The sequence below is a fragment of the Rattus norvegicus genome, chromosome 16 (genome assembly GCF_036323735.1).
Source record: "Rattus norvegicus strain BN/NHsdMcwi chromosome 16, GRCr8, whole genome shotgun sequence".
NCBI lineage: Eukaryota > Metazoa > Chordata > Mammalia > Rodentia > Muridae > Rattus > Rattus norvegicus.
Window position 1 is genome coordinate 28,623,311 of NC_086034.1, and position 18,759 is coordinate 28,642,069.

The 18,759-nt window shown below is 36.0% G+C and overlaps 1 protein-coding gene across 9 annotated transcripts in view; it reads right to left on the reverse strand.

Annotated features, from left to right (window-relative positions):
* Positions 1 to 18,759, reverse strand: part of Marchf1 (membrane associated ring-CH-type finger 1) — an 858,714-nt gene that overhangs the window by 601,152 nt on the left and 238,803 nt on the right. For all 9 annotated transcript variants that reach the window (XM_017600176.3, XM_039094632.2, XM_039094634.2 and 6 more), the window contains exon 2: positions 5,476 to 5,552. The gene's annotated coding sequence lies outside the window, so the exon portion shown is untranslated. The remainder of the gene's footprint in view (positions 1 to 5,475; positions 5,553 to 18,759) is intronic.

Consider the following 18,759-nt stretch of genomic DNA (forward strand, 5'->3'; position numbering starts at 1 on the left):
ACAACAGAACTAATTGCATAGAAGATAAGATGAGTAAGAAGGAAGAATGGTAGTGACCTACTTATCAATTAACCGGGGAAATCAACAAAAGACAGGTAATAATTCCTGACCAGTTGATGCTCTAAAATTGGGTACAGAAAATTTTACCAAAAGTGTTTGTTTCGAAGCCCGATATAGCTGTCTCCTGAGAGGTTCAGTCAGAGCATGTGAAATACAGAGGTGAATGCTAGCAGCAAACTATTGAACTGAGAAGGGGACTCCCGTTGGAGGAATTAGAGAAAGGATTAAGGAGCTGAAGGGGCTTGCAACCCCATAAGAACAACAATACCAACTAACCAGAGCTCCCAGGGACTAAACCACTACCCAAAGACTACACATGGATAGACCTGTGGCTCCAACTGCATATGTAACAGAAGATGGCCTTGTTGAGCACCAATGGGAGGAGAAGCCCTTTGTCCTGCCAAGGTTGGACCCCCCCAGTATAGGGGAATGTCAGAGGGGAGGCGAGAAGGGGTGTTGGATGGGTGAGAGGGAACACCCTTATAGAAGAAGGGGAGGGGAATGGGATAGGGCACTTATAGCGGGGGGGGGAAATGAGAAAGGGAATAACATTTTAAATGTAAATAAAAAATATCCAGTAGTTAAACAAAAAGAAAAAAGTGCTTATTGCAAAGGCTGAGAAAATATTATCGAAGGACATGTCTTAACTCAGCTTTTACACCATACTTCCTGGTGCCATATATTTTAGATCAAATGATTTATACCTTGGGATTACAATGGTGCCTCAAAGAATAAAGTACCCACTATATTAGCATACCCAGCACCTATACCAGGTAGCTCACACCTGCATGCAACTCCAGTTACAGAGTATCTTATACCATTGTCTAGATATCTGTTCTCACATACCCATATCCCATATCCTAACCCCACTCGCCCATGTCCAGCACTTAAATAAAATTACTCTTAAAAGTAATGAAGTAGAGAAAGGGAAGAATACACCCAAAGTTAACTGTAGCCCCCATACCCACACGCATACATATGCGTACACCCAAATACACACATACATACATATATTTGTCACACACTATATCATAAGCAACATCCCAAGCCACTTTAAAAAGAGTGGGTATCTTTTTGTCATCAGTTCAGACACAGTAAAGAAAGACCTGCTCAGATGTGGAAGCCTTAAATATGTAAAGAAAATTCTTCAGGCTTTTGCTGTGTCATGCCTGGAGCTCTGTCTTTATGTTCCAACTACTTTCTGACCAAGAACATGCTGTGAGGACTTCAGCAAGGCATATGACCACTTTGATTTTACATTGAATACTGATGAAGCTAACACATGCAAGGCCATGTAAACAACCTACTTTTGCCTCTTTGTGTCCTTAAAGGACCAAGAGTTTTCTGCAGTACTGCGAAGCAGAAAAGATTACCTTTGACATTCTCAGTGATTGAAATGTGGCCACAGTTGTCTCTGTCTGAGGGATCAGCAGAGCACAGTCAAATACTTCCATTTGTCATGTGGTGCTTTGATTCACAGTCACCACAAAATAGAACAGAGAGATTGAAAGCAGTACTCTGAGCTGCACAAGAGACACAGACTAGCAAAGAAGGGATTCCAGGCTAGAAAAGCCAGAATATTAAGTATATGTTATATATATTCTATATTCAGAATATTCTATATTCCACATATATTCTATATTCTATATTCAGAATATTATGTGTGTGTGCATGCATGTGTAACCTTGTGTTATCACATAAAAATTACCAGAATCTCTTTCTCTTTTTCATTCAGTAACACCAGGCCAAATGTATTTGATATCATGGATATTTTAGAATGTATGCAAAATATCCCCTGCCTATTTATATATCATATATTATTTTTTGTAATTTCATAGATTCTTTTTGTCAAAACAACTTTCAACTTGATAATGACTTTAGAAAAACAAATTCATTTTCAGATAAAGTATTTCCTTTAGTGGTCTCAGATATCATGTTACATAAGAAACTGTAGCGGGTTAATTGTCTATGTGTATTGAGAAGCACTGGTGCATAAAACCCTTCAATATCACTTTCAGAGCAGGACAAAAGGTAGATTCATTTATCTGACTATTAAGACAAATGAAACAGAAAGTTGTAGTTATTAATTATACCAGGGAAACAAATTAGAGATAGTCACACTCAAAAAATCCTTTCAATTAAAAATTATTTAAAAGAAAATGCTATTCATATTTTCCTAATGTATTAATAGCAAGAATATGTAACAATTTTTAAAACCTTTGAAATGGAAAATTGAGTCATTTTGGTTTTGTTATATTTTTCTATTTCAATGCCCACAGCTATAAATGGTAGTAACTATGAACTATTCTGTCCATTCAGATATTCAGAAAATCAATGGTCATTTTAGCAAGTGGTTTTAAATTTGTTTCAGGGTGTCCACCTGTGGCAAATAAGCAAGACCCTAGGTGACAGATGCTCCTGGCATTTTTCAAAGATGATGTTGAGAATATAAGTCCTTATTTCAAATGTGTTAGCGTGTTTCTTGAGAGGGAGGGAGGGAGAGAGAGAGAGAGAGAGAGAGAGAGAGAGAGAGAGAGACAGACAGACAGAGAGACAGACAGAGAGACAGAGAGACAGAGACAGAGATAGACAAAGAGAGACAGAGACAGACAGAGAGAGACAGAGACAGACAGAGAGAGACAGAGAGAGAGACAGAGAGAGACAGAGAGAGAGAGAGACAGAGATAGAGACACAGAGAAACAGAAAAAGAGACAGAGAGACATGTCTACAAACTACTATTTGTCCTGTAATCAAGGCAACTCCAAAGTCCAAGAATATTCCCCATCGTAATTATTTGTGATTTTTGATATATATCACCATCTGCAAAATATTCTAATCTATTGCTACAGTGAGTAATCTCTCAATGAGTTTTGGTTTGCGGTATGCATTTTTCTTTTATAGTAAATGGGTTTTGCCAACTATCACCAAATACCTTTACAATTATATGGAGAAATCAATTTATGGCAAAAGGCAGTAATTAACAGACCTAAAAATCAAAAATGAAGTGCTAGTTTCTAAAGCTAAAAATCACTATTTCGGTTTGGTGCTTGACTTGCTGAATTAGCCTATAACTTGTGTGTCATCAAAAGTGCTGGAGCGACTTTTATTTGAGAACTTAGAAATCTGAAAACTTAGAAATCTACTCTCAGTGTTATTAATATTTTGATATTTTAAAGAGATTGATTTATTTTTAATTATGTGGCTGTGTATATGTGAGAGGCCAGAGGCAATAGGTGCCCTTAGAGTGTATTTGAGCCACTCAGCATGAGTGCTGGGAACCAAACTCTGGTCCTCTCAAAAGAGTGTGTGCTCTTAACCACTGAACCGTCTATGCAGACCTAACTTGGTATTTTTAAGTATCTACAAATTCATTGGTGTCTTTTTTAAAATAATCTTGTCATACACATGAAAATAAAGTGCTAAGGCTCTGTTATGTTTTCCATACAAGAAGAATTATTCTGGTTTTGTGTTTAAAATTAGAAATTCTCAGAAACTCTGTTGCTGGGATTCCATTACAATTTTTATTTTTTTTTCATGAATTTCAGATTTCTCTGTAGCTTCTCAGACCATAGGACCTCAAACAGAAAGACTGTGCGCAAACCTAAGAACACATTTGCTTTTCTTGTACGTAGGATTTTATTGCTGTAAGCCTCAATACAAGTACAGACTTCCAGCACGGTTACCTGAGACAGAAGTCAAGTGAAGTTAAGTAGGAAGGAAACTAATTTTTTTGTGAAATTCTAACAGAAAAATACATATTTGCTACTGATAATCTTGTAAAACTCTAATTTTTATGTGAAAGTCTAATTAAACCCAGTTTTATTTTTAGATTTTATGTACAGGGCTTAACAATGAAAATATCCAGTGAATATTTTCTATTCAAATAAAATAATATAAAGCAATTTATATTATTTGGAAATTTAAAAGTAGGTACAGGTACAAATAGATAAATCATGAAAATATATAATTCTTGGGATTGAGCACAGTTTTGTGGGAAATATTTGTGATTCATTTAAAGAAAACTAGTTGTTAAATTTGAAAGTATTTACACATAGCAGAACTACTAGGCTCTTCTCTAAATCTGAGGAAGAAAATTTTAAAGTTCTTTAAAAAGTTTCTCTTGCTTTATATATGACCAGTATATTTTTGAAGTAATTAATTCCCTTTATATTAATACATGGGTTTCTAGAGCATGTTCTGACTTTTGAGCCTACTCTCCAAGTTGATATCCTCCTCGTCATTAGTGCTGTACAAACACTGGGGTGAAAACCCTCCCAATGAATGGCATTTGGAAAACTACTGCCCCCTGGAATTTAGAACATAAAAAATTTTTTTTCATCTAGTTGACCTTCTATTGATTAATTATGAGGTAACACAATAATAATTTTTGTCTTGCTTAGTGGATATAATCTGAGTAAATGAAATATCAAAAATACTATAAATGTCAAAATAAATAGCATGTATTACATTGTCTCCAGGTATTGAGTGTGTCATACAAAACTAATTAGGGACAAACAGACTCGTTTATCACAACATCAAAAAGCAGGTTATAAAAGAGGAGAAAGTTTATTTACTTTTACTTTGTTCCTGAAACTGTGGAATAGCCAAATCTCATGTGTGAGATAATCAGAAGGGTTATAAATTAAATGTTTCGGAAACATTCAGTTCAATGGCATTCATGACTCTCCACAAATTAGGCTTGTTTCTTTGCTCTGTGTCAGATGCAGTGAATGAGCTCTCCAGTCTAAGACATCAAAGTTGTATAGTATATATCATAATTCGATGATGTAATCTGTGTAGTGCATAACACAGCTTGATAATATAAGCTATGTGGTGCTATCGCAATGAGATATTAGCTGTGTACTCATATCACAATGAGATGATATTAGCTGTGTACTCATATCGTAGTGTGATGATATAAGCTGTGTGTACTCATATCGCAATGTGATGATTGATGAATACGTTAATTCATGAATATAAAATTGAAACATTAAGAGCAAGACAAATTACTTTTTTCTAGAGATTGTATTTAGCTACCATAATACAGCCTCAGAAGACAGTTTCTGCAAATAAAGATTTTTTTTTTGCTCACTGAAATAAAGGATTAATAATTATGAGCATGTTTACCCAGGACAAATCAAATTTCTTGACAGCACCATCTCTGTGAACTCACATATCAGCCAATAAGAGTTTTATCATGAATCATTAAACTATTGGCTAATACAGACAAAAATCAGAGTTAATCTAACAAAGAAATGTTCTTTATTACTTAACTCAGATAAAGTTAAAGCAAAACAAAACTTGGCATAAATAAAGCCAATTAAAGCCTTAGTTAAAATTCATCTAATTTGCCATTGAGAAAAGCAGTTCTCTGTATCAGAAAGACTTCTATAAGACAAAAACAGATGGACTTACAAAATATGGCAGTGTCTTGCTTAGTCACAGTAGGACAGCAGAAAACAAGCTCTCAGAAGTCTTTTTGGGTACATTTCCTGAAATAGAAAATTAAAATAAATAAATATATGTGAAAGTACGAGTTAAAATGAACAGAAAAAGACAAACATGTTCTGAGAATGATTAGAGAATGTTTATATACATATAGTTATATACATATAATTATATAATTTAAAGTAAGAGTCAAGGCCTATCTAAAAACAAAACAAGAAAAGAAAAAAGAAAAGAAAAACACCTCAGTGCTCAGTATGAGTGTTGACGAGCAGAGACACTCAGCACAAAACAATAGAGTCATTTTTGTTGTTTTTAATTTAAAAACATATTTATTAAGATACAGCATAAAAGTCAAAGAAATACATTATAAAGTGACTTAGAAATATAGTATAATAGAAAGTAAAAGTTAACATTCTTTTATGTATGCAAATGTTCCTTCCAAAAATATTTTAAAGTAACCAATAGTAAAGGTGTCTTTCCTGTCAAAATCAGGTCTCTGAGAAGCATCTGGCAGTTTACTTATGTAAAAAGTGGGCAATTGGTCTCTTCAATGTATTTAGTATAATGGGGTTCATAATGAGAAGATATCTGAAATTGCTGTTATTGGTTCTATAGGTCGAAGAGAAGCAAAACATAAGTTTGACCTTAACAAACTAATCTCGCCTTACAAAGGAAATTCAGAGGACTGTGATATGCATAGTTATGACACTATGTTAGATTTTATTGAACAGCTCAGGAGGCTGACACAAGGTAGGAGTTTTGTATTCACAGCCTCTGTATGTGCTATAGTGATAGATCCACACTGGTAATGCTGCCCAATAGACAATGGTGCATTAGGCTATTGTTCATGACACAGACATGTTTGAGATCAAAGAACAGCAGGAGCTGCCACCAAGTCTTCTGAGCTTCCGTGAGCAAGCATGGCACCGTGGCCTTGAGGTTATTACATCAGACTCACGTGTTACAACAAATATGACATGTTAGGCAGCCAATATATTAAATCGATGGGCTGTGTCCTTCCCTTACATCTTCATGTGGCTGGAGGATTGAAGCAGCTATCTATTGTCACTTGGGTAAAGGATGCTGAACCCCTGCCACATCATATAGACAGCTCCCCATAACCCCATCTCCCAATGCTGCCAGACCTGTCATTAGACTGCACAATGCACATTTTAACAAGACACACAAAGATTCCAGCTGCTGTTTTATGAGCTCATCTCTTTTCCTTAGCTTAGGTTAAACATTGTCTTCCATAATTATTTTCTTTTCTTTTATCAGATATTTTCTTTCTTTACATTTGAAATTTTATCCTCTTTCCTAGTTTCCCCTCCAGAAACCCCAATTCCATCCCCATTCCCCTGTTTCTATGAGGGTGCTACCTCACCCATTCACTTACTCTGTCCCACCTCCCTGCCCATGCATTTCTCTACGTTGGGGCATCAAGCCTTCTCAAGACCAAGGGCCTCCCCTCCCATTAATGCCTCGCATGGCAATCTCTGCTACATATGCAGCTGGAGCCATGGGCCCTTCCATGTGTACTCTCCGATTAATGGTTTAGGCCCTGGGAGCTCTGGAGTGTGTGGTTAGTTGATATTGTTCTTCCTGCAGGGTTGCAAACCCCTTCAGGTCCTTGAGTCTTTTCTCTAACTCTTCCACTGGTTACCCTCATTCTCAGTTCAATGGTTGGCTGTGAGCATCTACCTCTGTATTTGTCAGGCTCTAGCAGAGCCTCTCAGGAGACAGCTACATCAGGCTCCTGTCAGCATGCACCTCTTGGCATCAGCAAGAGTGATTCTGGGTTTGCTGGTTGTATATGGGATGGATCCCCAGGTGGGACAGTCTCTGGACGAAATTTCCTTCAGTCTCTGCTCCACACTTTGTCTCTGTATTTCCTCCTGTGAGTATTTTGTTACCCTTCTAAGGACTGAGGCATCCACACTTTGGTCTTCTTCTTGAGCTTCATGTGGTCTGTGAATTGTATCTTGGTTATTCCGAGCTTCTGGGCTATTATCCATTTATCAGTGAGTGCATTCCATGTGTGTTCTTTTGGGACTGGGATACCTCACTCAGGAAGATATTTTCCAGTTCCATCCATTTGCCTAAGAATTTCATGAAGTCAGTGTTTTTAATAACTGACTAGTACTCCATTGTGTAAGTGAACCACATTTTCTGTATCCATTTATCTGTGGATATATCTGGGTTCTTTCCAGCTTCTGGCTACTATAAATAAGGCTGTGATGAACATAGTGGAACTTGTGTCCTTATTATATGTTGGAGCATCTTTTGGGTATATGACCAGGAGTGGTATAGCTGGATTTTTAGGCAGTATTATGTCCAGTTTTCTGAGGAACCACCAGACTGATTTCCAGAGTGGTTGTACCAGCTTGCAGTCCAACCAACAATGGAGGAGTGTTCCTCTTTCTCTACAACCTTGCCAGCATTTGTTGTCATCTGAATTTTTTATCTTAGTCATTCTAACTGGTGTGAGGTAGAATCTTAAGGCTGTTTTGACTTGCATTTCACTGATGACTAAGGATGTTGAACATTTCTGTAGGTTCTTCTTGGTCATTCGATATTCCTCAATTGAGATTTTTTGTTTAGGTCTGTATCCCATTTTTAATAGGGTTATTTGATACTCTGGAGTCTAACTTCTTGAGTTCTTTGTATATATTGGGTATTAGCCCTCTATTGAATGTAGGATTGGTAAAAATCTTTTCCCAATCTGTTGGTTGCCATTTTGTTCTATTGACATTGTGCTTTGCCTTGCAAAAGCTGTGCAATTTTATGAAGTCCCATTCATCAATTCTTGATCCTAGAGCATGAGCCATTGGTAATCTGCTCAAGAAATTTTCTTCTGTGCCCATGTGTTCGAGGCTCTCCCCCACTTTCTCTTATATTAGTTTCAGTGTATCTGGTTTGATGTGGACGTCCTTGATCCACTTGGACTTGAGCTTTGTACAAAGAGATAAGAATGGGTCATTTTTCATTCTTCCACATGTTGACCTCCAGTTGATCCAGCACCATTTGTTGAAAATTCTGTCTTTTTCCACTGGATGGTTTTAGCTCCTTTGTCAAAGATCAGGTGGTCATAGGTATGTGGGTTCATTTCTGGGTCATCAGTTCTATTCCAATGATCTACCTGCCTGTCTCTATACCAATACCACACAGTTTTTTATCACTATTGCTCTGTAATACAGCTTGAGGTCTGGGATGGTGATTCCTCCAGAAGTTCTTTTATTGTTGAGAATAGTTTTTGCTATCCTTGGCTCTTTGTTAGTAGATTTCTTTTGGGAAGATGGCCTCTGTGTGTATGTGTGTGTGTGTGTGTGTGTGTGTGTGTGTGTGTGTGTGTGTACATTCACACACAACCAGTTTGCATACACAGACTAGAGGAGATGTTCAAGTGTCCTCCTTTATCATTATCTGGCTTATTCCTTTGAGATTCTGTCTCACTGACATTGAAGATAGGTTGACACGCTAGCAGCAATCCTCTCATCTGCAGCTCTCAAAGACGGGGCTTACAGGCAGTCATATGTGTAGTCATATATAGAGCTTTGTAACAGTGCTAGAGGTTTGAACTCAGGCTAAGAGAATCAGTTTTCTACAGGGATGTATTTTCTGATATTTATGAAATCAGCTTTAAAGATATACATAAGATATACATATATAAGCAATATTAAAGAGATTTAGGAGATTGTATTTACACACACACACACACACACACACACACACACACACACACAGAGAGAGAGAGAGAGAGAGAGAGAGAGAGAGAGAGAGAGAGAGAGTTGCAACAGATAGTTGTTGCAAGGTAAGAATTGGGAGGGGAGAGATGTAAATACAGTTCTTGCGTTGAAATTATAAAAGGTAAAAATAATTCAAAAATATGTTTTACCAGTTTGTCCTTTGCCTTGCAGAAATTGAAGCATGCCCATGATTATGTTGATTGGTTGCACCATTAATATTTAAACTGGATGTGTTTAAAATTGAATAAAATGTGGTCAATGGAGCTAAAGAACAGACCTTTATTTGTTCAGTATTTCATTGAAGAAATATGACTTAAAAAAATGAAAGAATTATTTTAAGTAACCGACCTTCTAGAATGATGGATTGTAGGTACTGTTTGTTTTTTTTTTTCTTACAGAAAAACCACTAAGGTGAGAGAGAACTTTTGTCACTTTAAATGCAATTTGAAATAAAATCCTATAAGTTGAAAATCTAAATTATTTTTAAACCTGCTGATCAAACTTTATAATGCCTTGATAGCACCCTTTCAGACAGCCAAGAATCTAAAGAATTTCTGAAGATACTTGGGTTAATAGACTATTACACTAGTATGAACTTGCACTTCCATATATTAGAATTTTAAATAGGAAAAATGTTTAATGATTCAGTAGCACAATGAATTTTAAAATAATTAGCCAAAGGAATGGAAGAGTGTCAATGAATTGATATTTTAAAAGTGTAGGAATCAGCATTTTGACATCTAATATCAAATATTCTTTGAATTAGTTGATTATATAATTTAATGTTGGGCACCGAGTCATTGGAAAGAATTGAATAGGGCTTAATTTCCACGTAATTCTATATTAGTGAGTATAGTCAAGTGTTAATGGTATTTAATGATTTCTATTATTATAAAGAAAATTCTACACGGGCAATATTTCTAAAACCTTTATATTTACTCTGAGAAAGTAAATCTGATAGTACTTGAAATCTGAGAAATACTTTTGTAATTTATGATCCACATATTGTACATAGATAATACATTAAAATAATATTTGAATAAGATATTTTAGATGGCAAAATTAATAGGGTACTTCAACCCTTGTTATTCTAAGTTTGAGGGATAATCATTACTTCTGGAAGGAAAAGAGAATAAAATATTTAAAAAATAAACATGCATACGCTCATATGGATTTCAGTTTTCATATTGAAGTTTAACATAATAGAATATTAATGCATTTTTTCAAAATAATTATGTTTGGAAATGGTTACTAGACTATGACTGCATAGTCGAAGGTACAAAAGCAATTTTCAATTCAGATGCTTCTGAATGCTGTCGGGTGGAGTGCTCTGGTCTCTGAAGAGAAGATAGATTATGCAGAAAGCAGTTAACTGTCTCAGTTAAGATTCAAATGCCAGTGGTGATTTTATTTGGTATTTTATTGCTGTGAATAAAATGTAACTTGTGCTGCAACACCATTGTTTATTTTGTACGTGGATGATTCGTTTAATAATAAAAATAATCATTATGTAAGCTTGTCCTAAATAGTGTTTTGTCATTAGCAAAATGGTTTTGTTTTATGTAGTGTTGTTGTTGTTGTTTTTATTTGATTTGATTTGATTTAGTTGCCATGCTGGTAATCAAAGTCAAGGCATCAAACTCACTTGCTAGGCAAGCACTCTATCGTGTAATATATCTTCTAAACAAAATTTTTATAAAACACTGTATTAGTATTATATTGATAATACCCTCACAGGTTTTACCCATTTTCTGAACTGAATTGAGGATTATGGAAATGGAATGATTTCTTTAAATGGCCGTCAGTGGTTCCCATGGGAACTGATCCCTGTGTGCTGGCACGGCTTACTATTTTTCCTAATGTAAGAATTTCCCAGCAAGAATTTTAAAAGTTAATTGATGTAGTGTAGTTATAAATATGAAATGATTGGACTTGAGATTTTTTTTCTTCTAACTAAAATTTTAAATCATATAAACATTTATTTCAAGTAACCCTCTAGGAGAACAGTCTTCCTTCAGTTAATAAAGATTATTTGACATTGATTAATCTTCAGGGTGGAGACTGATTTTTATTTACTTTTCATTTGTTTATTTTTATTTTTATTTGTGTGTGTGTGTGTGTGTGTGTGTGTGTGTGTGTGTGTGTGTGTGAAATACTATGTTTTGCTGCTCTCCTTAAAATTTCAATGTGATTGTTAATCTGGGTAAAAGTCAAGTGCTTCCCTGCAAGTACAAAGGAAGGTATATATGGTGTCTATATCTAATAGAAATTGCTATGGAGAATGCTATCAAGCCGAGACCCTTCCAAACAAATGAGAATTGCCTTTCCTTAAAGCGGTAAGGTAGTTTCCTTAGGAGAAATGAACTCCCTGGGGAGACAGAGAGATTCAAATGCCATTGTGGGTTGCCATGGGATATTATTTTACAAGAGCATTTGTAGAACAGGTGGAAGAAAGCTAAATAAAGTACAAGCAGGTACGAAATGAGAAGTTTTCTATTTAATTTGCCATAAACAGTAGAAAGACCTGCACCTGGGTCTACACGGAAAACATCCCTTCTATCATCACAAATTGCACTTGCCATTTGGAAACACATCTCATAATTGTAAACTTCACTTGTTTTAAAACTGGAGAGAGTCGTTTTCATAATGGCATCGTAATATTCCTCAAAGAAACCATTTCTAAGAGCTGATTGCAGGAAGCAAATTAATAGCTTATTTCACTAATATGGAGGTATACTTTGCTCTTTGGTGTGATTATAGGTAAACAGAAATAGGAAACTATTATTGAAGGCCTCAATAGCTGAATTGAAAACACCATTAATAAATCAAGGGAATAGCCAACCATTTAACATTCTAGTGCTAATGGTCCAGTTTGTGAAACTGTTACCTCTGATGGCTTCTCAGAATAAGCTTATGGATATACTATAAAGTAACCAACGTTTTAATTATGATAACGGCCAAGAGACCCAGGGAGAATTAAATAGTTTTGCATACGAACTACTTTTAGCCTACAAATGTAATTTCATACCTGAAACCTGTATGCTGAATGCCTGTGGTTCCTCCGTGGACATTTCCATTAAGAAGGCAAACATATTTTATAGCAATGTATTGACTCGTTCATCTCCACCAGAAAAATTCCATGAAACTAGTCAGTTATGAGCCTTGTGTGCAGATATAAATCTTTCTATTGCTACTTGAAAAGTACCAACTTCAAGCATTTACAAACCCATCAAAGAGTAACCAATAGGAGACGGTAAGTAAAAATTGCATTACATGGTGTACTAGCAGTACTCATTGTGGTGATGAAACAAAAGGCATGTGACTTGATCCATCCCATCCACACTGCTAATACTGTGTAGATCTCATAGATAGCACTTGCTCTGCAGTTTGTACTTTGAAAGACCTGCCTTGGTGGGGGAAGTTTAGAGTGGCCTAGATGGTCCTATAACTCAATGGAAAAGTCCGTGTGGCTTCCCTTTGGAGGACTTGCACGTAACAGGTATGCCCTGAGTTTGCTCTCCAGCTCAGCTTTTACCCAGAATGAAGCCTGTACCTCATAAGCAGTTTTCGTAATTATTGTTTTTCAAATGCTCATAAACCGGTATAGATAATAAGTATCATTTCAACTGACTCAAAATCGTTACACAGTGTATTTTAAAGGACTCGTTGCACTGAAACATAGGGACATGTGCACATCCTAACATATAGATGTGAAACAGAGAATGAAATGTTACCAAAAGATACAAGCATAACGAAGTGAATTCTAAAGTCTAAAAATTAATCACATAATGGTAACATCACTAAAAATAAGTGACTAGGTGCTTGAAAGCACTGATAGAAGCATAACCCAAAAGATAAATAAAATCTGGGTACTAGGTGTGTCCCAGCAGAATGTCCAGCAGCCTCCAGCCATAGGTATTTTACATCTACAGAACTACCAGTGGCTTTCCATTGACCCAGAGGAGCTCTTTTGCTTTTTTACCAAAAGGACTGACAGTAGAGGCGGTCTAAAGAGGTTCTGATTCACAATAACCACTTAATATTGCCTTTATGCCTAATATTTTCTATGAACGAATACTGTATGAAGATTATACTTTTTGTGTATACATTCTTTTTTAACCATATTGAAATGTCCCCAATGGTTTTTCCTAAGTTTAACAGTGTCTCATAAATAGGAGACACTCAAGTCAAACTTTTTGACCCCCTTCCTTATTCAGAGTATTCATGGCATGAATGATTTTGGGATCATTTATGAATATTTCTGACTTTCTAAAATCTTTGTGTTGTATAATGGTGGAATTTCATGAATCGATGCAGATGTGCAATTTTACTATTGTTTCTCAATTGCTTTCTAAACACATTATACCAGGGTACTTATTGATTTTTTTACACTGCCAGGAGCAACCAATTGTTTGCAAGTACTTCTGAAATCTCAAGGGTTATCTTAAAACTCAGGTAATTTTCATTATGCAAAAGTGCATTCTCATTCACATTCTTAATGCTTGCTGAAGGCAGCGCTTGCCAATAGAGACATTTAGTCCTCGAAGAGAATGCATACCTACTTGCATTTTCTCTGCTTTATATTCTTGGGTGGTGAACATGTGGCTTAGTGAGTTTCAATTAACATATGTAGGCTACTGTCATTATTTAATGTATCCCTTCTAAGCACTGGAGATCAAGGAAATTTCCTGATTTGTATTGCTCAGGCTCTTTATCAGGTCACTATCTCATAAATACCACAGGTTACGGTGCAGTGCAGGAATAGAGATAAGAAATACAAATGCCTAATAGCATTGGCCTTTTAGGAAAGAAAACAGGAGGGTTATGTACAGAAGAAAAACAATTATTTTTGCCTCGTTCTTTACAAAACTCATTTGGACTTCTGTTAGCATCTGGAATTGGTAACAAGTGAAACAAGAACACAGGGTTTGAAGTGTGCCTTACACAGTCCCTGCTCTCATGACTCTCTACAGCTCTGCTTATCTGCACAATGCTATACAAGCTTGGGTCAGTCAACATAGCATCTGGATAGAGTATGTACCCATGAGGCTTCACCTATCACAGAGGGTTAACTAGCAAGTAATGATTATTAGAAGAGGGGTGACAACTTTCTTAGTGGTATAGCCAAAATAAGCTACCCTTTCCATGCTCAGGCAAGCGATTTATATTAAACTCAGTGTATTAAGTTTGTATTAAACTCCTAAAGAACCCATGAAAATAGGAAAAAGGTGATTGAGAAGAAGAGTTCCCATGGGAGAGGAAAGGGGAGGACAGAGGAGGGTGGAGAGTAAAAAAGTACAAGGAATCCTTGTATAAATAAGGGCCACTACCAAAGAGTGCAATGTGTTTGTTAAACATATGTGCTCATAGCATGCTCTTCAGTATCATTGTGGATCCGGAGCCTGTACAATGTCACTGCCCTGTCATTCTCGGGATTAATGCAGTTCTCACAGCACCCCAGTTAGATCCTGATGGAATGGATTGCTATAAAAAGCAAGGTTGGCTCCCATCCTGCTGGTGTCCTATCTTTCTATGTGATGTCTAAACTCCAGTTTAGTTTTTTCAACTTTACTACAAGCTGAAGCTGAAGAAATGGGCTCACCCAATCTTGGATTGCAGCTTCAATCTGCGAGGCAAAGAAATCTCTTCCAGGTTTTCAGTTATTTTTCACAGAAAAAGAAAATGGACTATACATTTTGTCACAGAATTGCTCTAAGAAAAACACAAAATTCCAAGCTTTTATTTCTACAAGTATCTAAGGTATTAGCAAATTTACCTTTATCTGAATGATACCTGTCAGGAATAGGTAGAATAATGGGTATCTTTGATATTTACTCTATATTTTCCTATATCCTCTGAAAATTTTCCATGCAGACTTCATTGGTTTCAATCATTATCTATGCTTCTTCTTTTTCTTGTACATAAAATACTAGTTAATTTTCACTGTCAAGTTGATGGGATTCAGATCATCATGGAAACATATATCTGTATTTATTGAGCTTGCCCTGCAGGGAGGCACTTACTGAAGTCTTACTGAGAAGCAAAGGTCCACTCTAAATTTGGGAGATACTTCTCAGGATGGAGCTTACACTGCATGCCAAAGGGGAAATACTATTTAAAATGTTGGAAAATATCCCTTACTATCCCAAATCTTTCTAATCAGACTGTTTATTTTTAACACCGGCATCACTCTGTGTGACAGGAGGCTCACAGATTGCCTGCACCTTTGATGTGAGTGAGCGCCCTTCACAATGGATATTTAAAACCTTTATAACAACAGTAATTTCTTCTCTTGTTTTGAAGTTCTCCATGAAAGTTTCTATTACATCATTAATGGTTTCTTTAATCAGTAATAGAAGCAGGAGAGAATTGCCTATGTAAAGATTTATTTGACACATAGGAAAAAATTCTATAACTACAATTTTTGCTTTATCATTTGTAGCCAAGGATGGGGACTTTAAACAGGTGGTTTTGTAGAAAAGGATTATCATTCACATTGTATCTTTGTTCCTAGTTTAGTCCTTGGACATAGTTAAGGTAAAGCTACTTAGATAAGTAACAAAAATTTAATGATTGCACAAAGAGTATGAATATAGTTATTTCTTTTAGAAGATACTTTCAAAGTTTAAAACATAATTTTTCTTCAGTCTTAAATTACTGGCTAGGTGGAACTCAGAAGCAATTTTTAAACTTTCACTGCCTTTTTTCTTATATCATAAGTCAGTCTGCCACTCCAGTGCATATAGCTATTAGTATCTTAAAGATGCACAGGGGTTCTCAAGCAAGGAGAGAAAAGAGCACAACTCAATATAGGGTGGTACCACAGGACTGACAGAACCCAGGTCAAGGAAGGAAGTATCTATTATCAGGAAGTAAACTGCAAGCAAAAGAAAATTAATGTATTAAACTAGATTCGCTTTCAAAAGTCATAACCTGTTATTTCTGTGTTGCATGCAGTATCTTGTACATGCTGACTCCACCATAAATTTCCCCTGGCATCAGTTATTCCAGCCTGTTAAAGTGACCTACTTCCCTGGGGGAACCAGCAGGCATGGAAAACCAGAATGGTGGGGGGAAATGGATTTTGTTTTTGTTCTGTGGGATTTTTTTGGGAGGGGCATAGAGTTTAACTACATCTAAAAATAAATACGCCAGTCTAGAAGCTGGTGCAAGTTCAATGCAAGTGTGGCATAGGACTATTGTAATTATAGATCATTGAGAAACAATGATCATTGAAAAATAATCTCCACATTGAAACCCTATGGAGTCCAAGGGCATGGAACAAACTATCTAACTAAACAATTTGTTCAGCTAAAGAAAACAGAAACAATGCTTCAAATTCAAATCAGGTGACAGGTTACACAAAAGGACACTGTTGGTTTAAGATAATCCACTTTGACTCAAATTGCACAGCTCCCATCATCCACTTAAGCACGTTTAGTGAATGTGTAACCGGCATTGGCTTTGTATTACTTGTGCTACGGTTTGCTACTTTCATTGTTTGGTGGTACAAAGCACCAAACTCACAGCCTTGTAAATATTAAATGATCTGCCACTGAGCTTCACATCAATGACCTCTTCTTAAACACTTGTCAATTTAAAATTATGATTATTTCCCTAAAAACTTTCTTTCATCCTAATAGAAGCATTGCACAGAAACGCTCCTTATAGCAATAGGAGCACTATTTTGTGTAAGCTTGTGATGTTTAATGTATTTTATGCTGTTATGATAATAGAACATGATAGACGATAACTCTCAGTGGTGAGTTTTTTCTCAGCATTTTACCTATGCTATGGATGTAAAGGGGTAGTCACCATGTTGAACACTACAACCTTTATTCCACATCTGTATTAACAAATCCAAGAAAATGGTATTAAATTTAACAAAAACAACGAACTGTTCTCCAGCTTAAAAAAAAACAACTTGGTAAAATTAATGTTTCGTCTTTCATGCAACATCAGCAGAGAAAATACTTTTAAGAGCAGCAAGAAAATTTAGCTCTCAGCATGATGTCACAGTTCGGATCAAATTCACTGGGTCAGTGTCTAATAATAACTCCTGTTGGAGATTTTTTTTAGAATACATCAAAATCTATGCTTCTAGAAAAATGTTGCCACATACATCAAGAAAGAGATTCTAGATCATAACCCTGAGAGTTATATTTAGTATTTTTTAACATTGTAAGGGTAAATTCTAACATTATGCTTAATCATTTATACTATTTCCAATTTAGGGGGGGTGGATCTTTCCCTTTTTCACTAAAACTAAAATTATTAACTCTCTCTGTCATACACACACCCCACACACAACTAATAAGGGAAAAAACTGTTACAATTAATTAAATTTTTAGTGCTTTGGAGGAAATGGCTGTGACAGAGTGTGAAGGCTAAGAGCTGAATTCTGTGGCTAGCTCTGAAGGCTACGTCAGAAGCTTACGCTAGGATTATGTAGCTTTGCTGTGTGTTTCCTACTTTAGCAGTGCAGAGTCAAGGGTAAGTGTTTGTCCAAGTTACCAAAGCTAACAAAATGGGCATTGGACAGAAGAGAGCACTGGGTGCATTTGAACTTCATTATGTGACTAATCGAACCAAATAAGGAAAATCATTCATAGATATTTTTCATCTAGATTTTAATTTTTATATTGAACCCTGCCATGACCAAGGTCTTTCTATATCTCTGAAATTGTTACTTTCTTTTCCTTTAATTCTGAAAAATAGAAATGTCTGTGTATGAACAGAGCCAACGATTATGTACACTATAGGGTACTGAATCCTAAGAGAATGCATATCACAAATTAGTAAATTGTCCCTAGCACTGGTTAGGCTTAGTCTATTTTTAGCAGGTTAGCACGTCCACCTTGGTTTGACCTAGAGACATATCGATCTTTCTGATTGTCAAGACCATGTTAATAATAGCTGACCTTTCCTGAGTATGAAACATGTCAGACAATGTTAGAAAAGCTTTACAGACATTAGTTTCAACTACTCTTTTCCAGACACCATTAGGAAGGTCACCGTTAGTATACTGACTTCATCAAGGGGGAAACGGATGGGGAGAGTCAGGTGCTCCGCAACCAGGCACAACCTTGAATGCACGTAACTCAAAATCTCTAGAACATCCATCGGGAATATTAAAGAGAATACCCCTAGATTAAATAGGATATTATTATTATTGTTTTTGTTGTTGTTGTTATTATTATTCGTTCAATATCATCCTCATAGCCTAAGGCAGATTCAATATTGCAAGCCCCTTTGTTTAAAAAATAGCTACACCAATGGACAATTGTAATCAGAAACCATTGATTATTTTCCACAATGCAGAATATAGTACTGTGTAGCTTGCAACATATATTATGACTTTATTTTTGTCTTCACAGATATTGTAGGGAACATCTATCCTTATAATAAGTGAACTAAAACCAAATGATAATTAATGTAAAATGATACGACTTGTTTATTGTTCTTGTTTAGGAGTTGGTTGCACAAAGTGAGTCTTTAGTTCTGG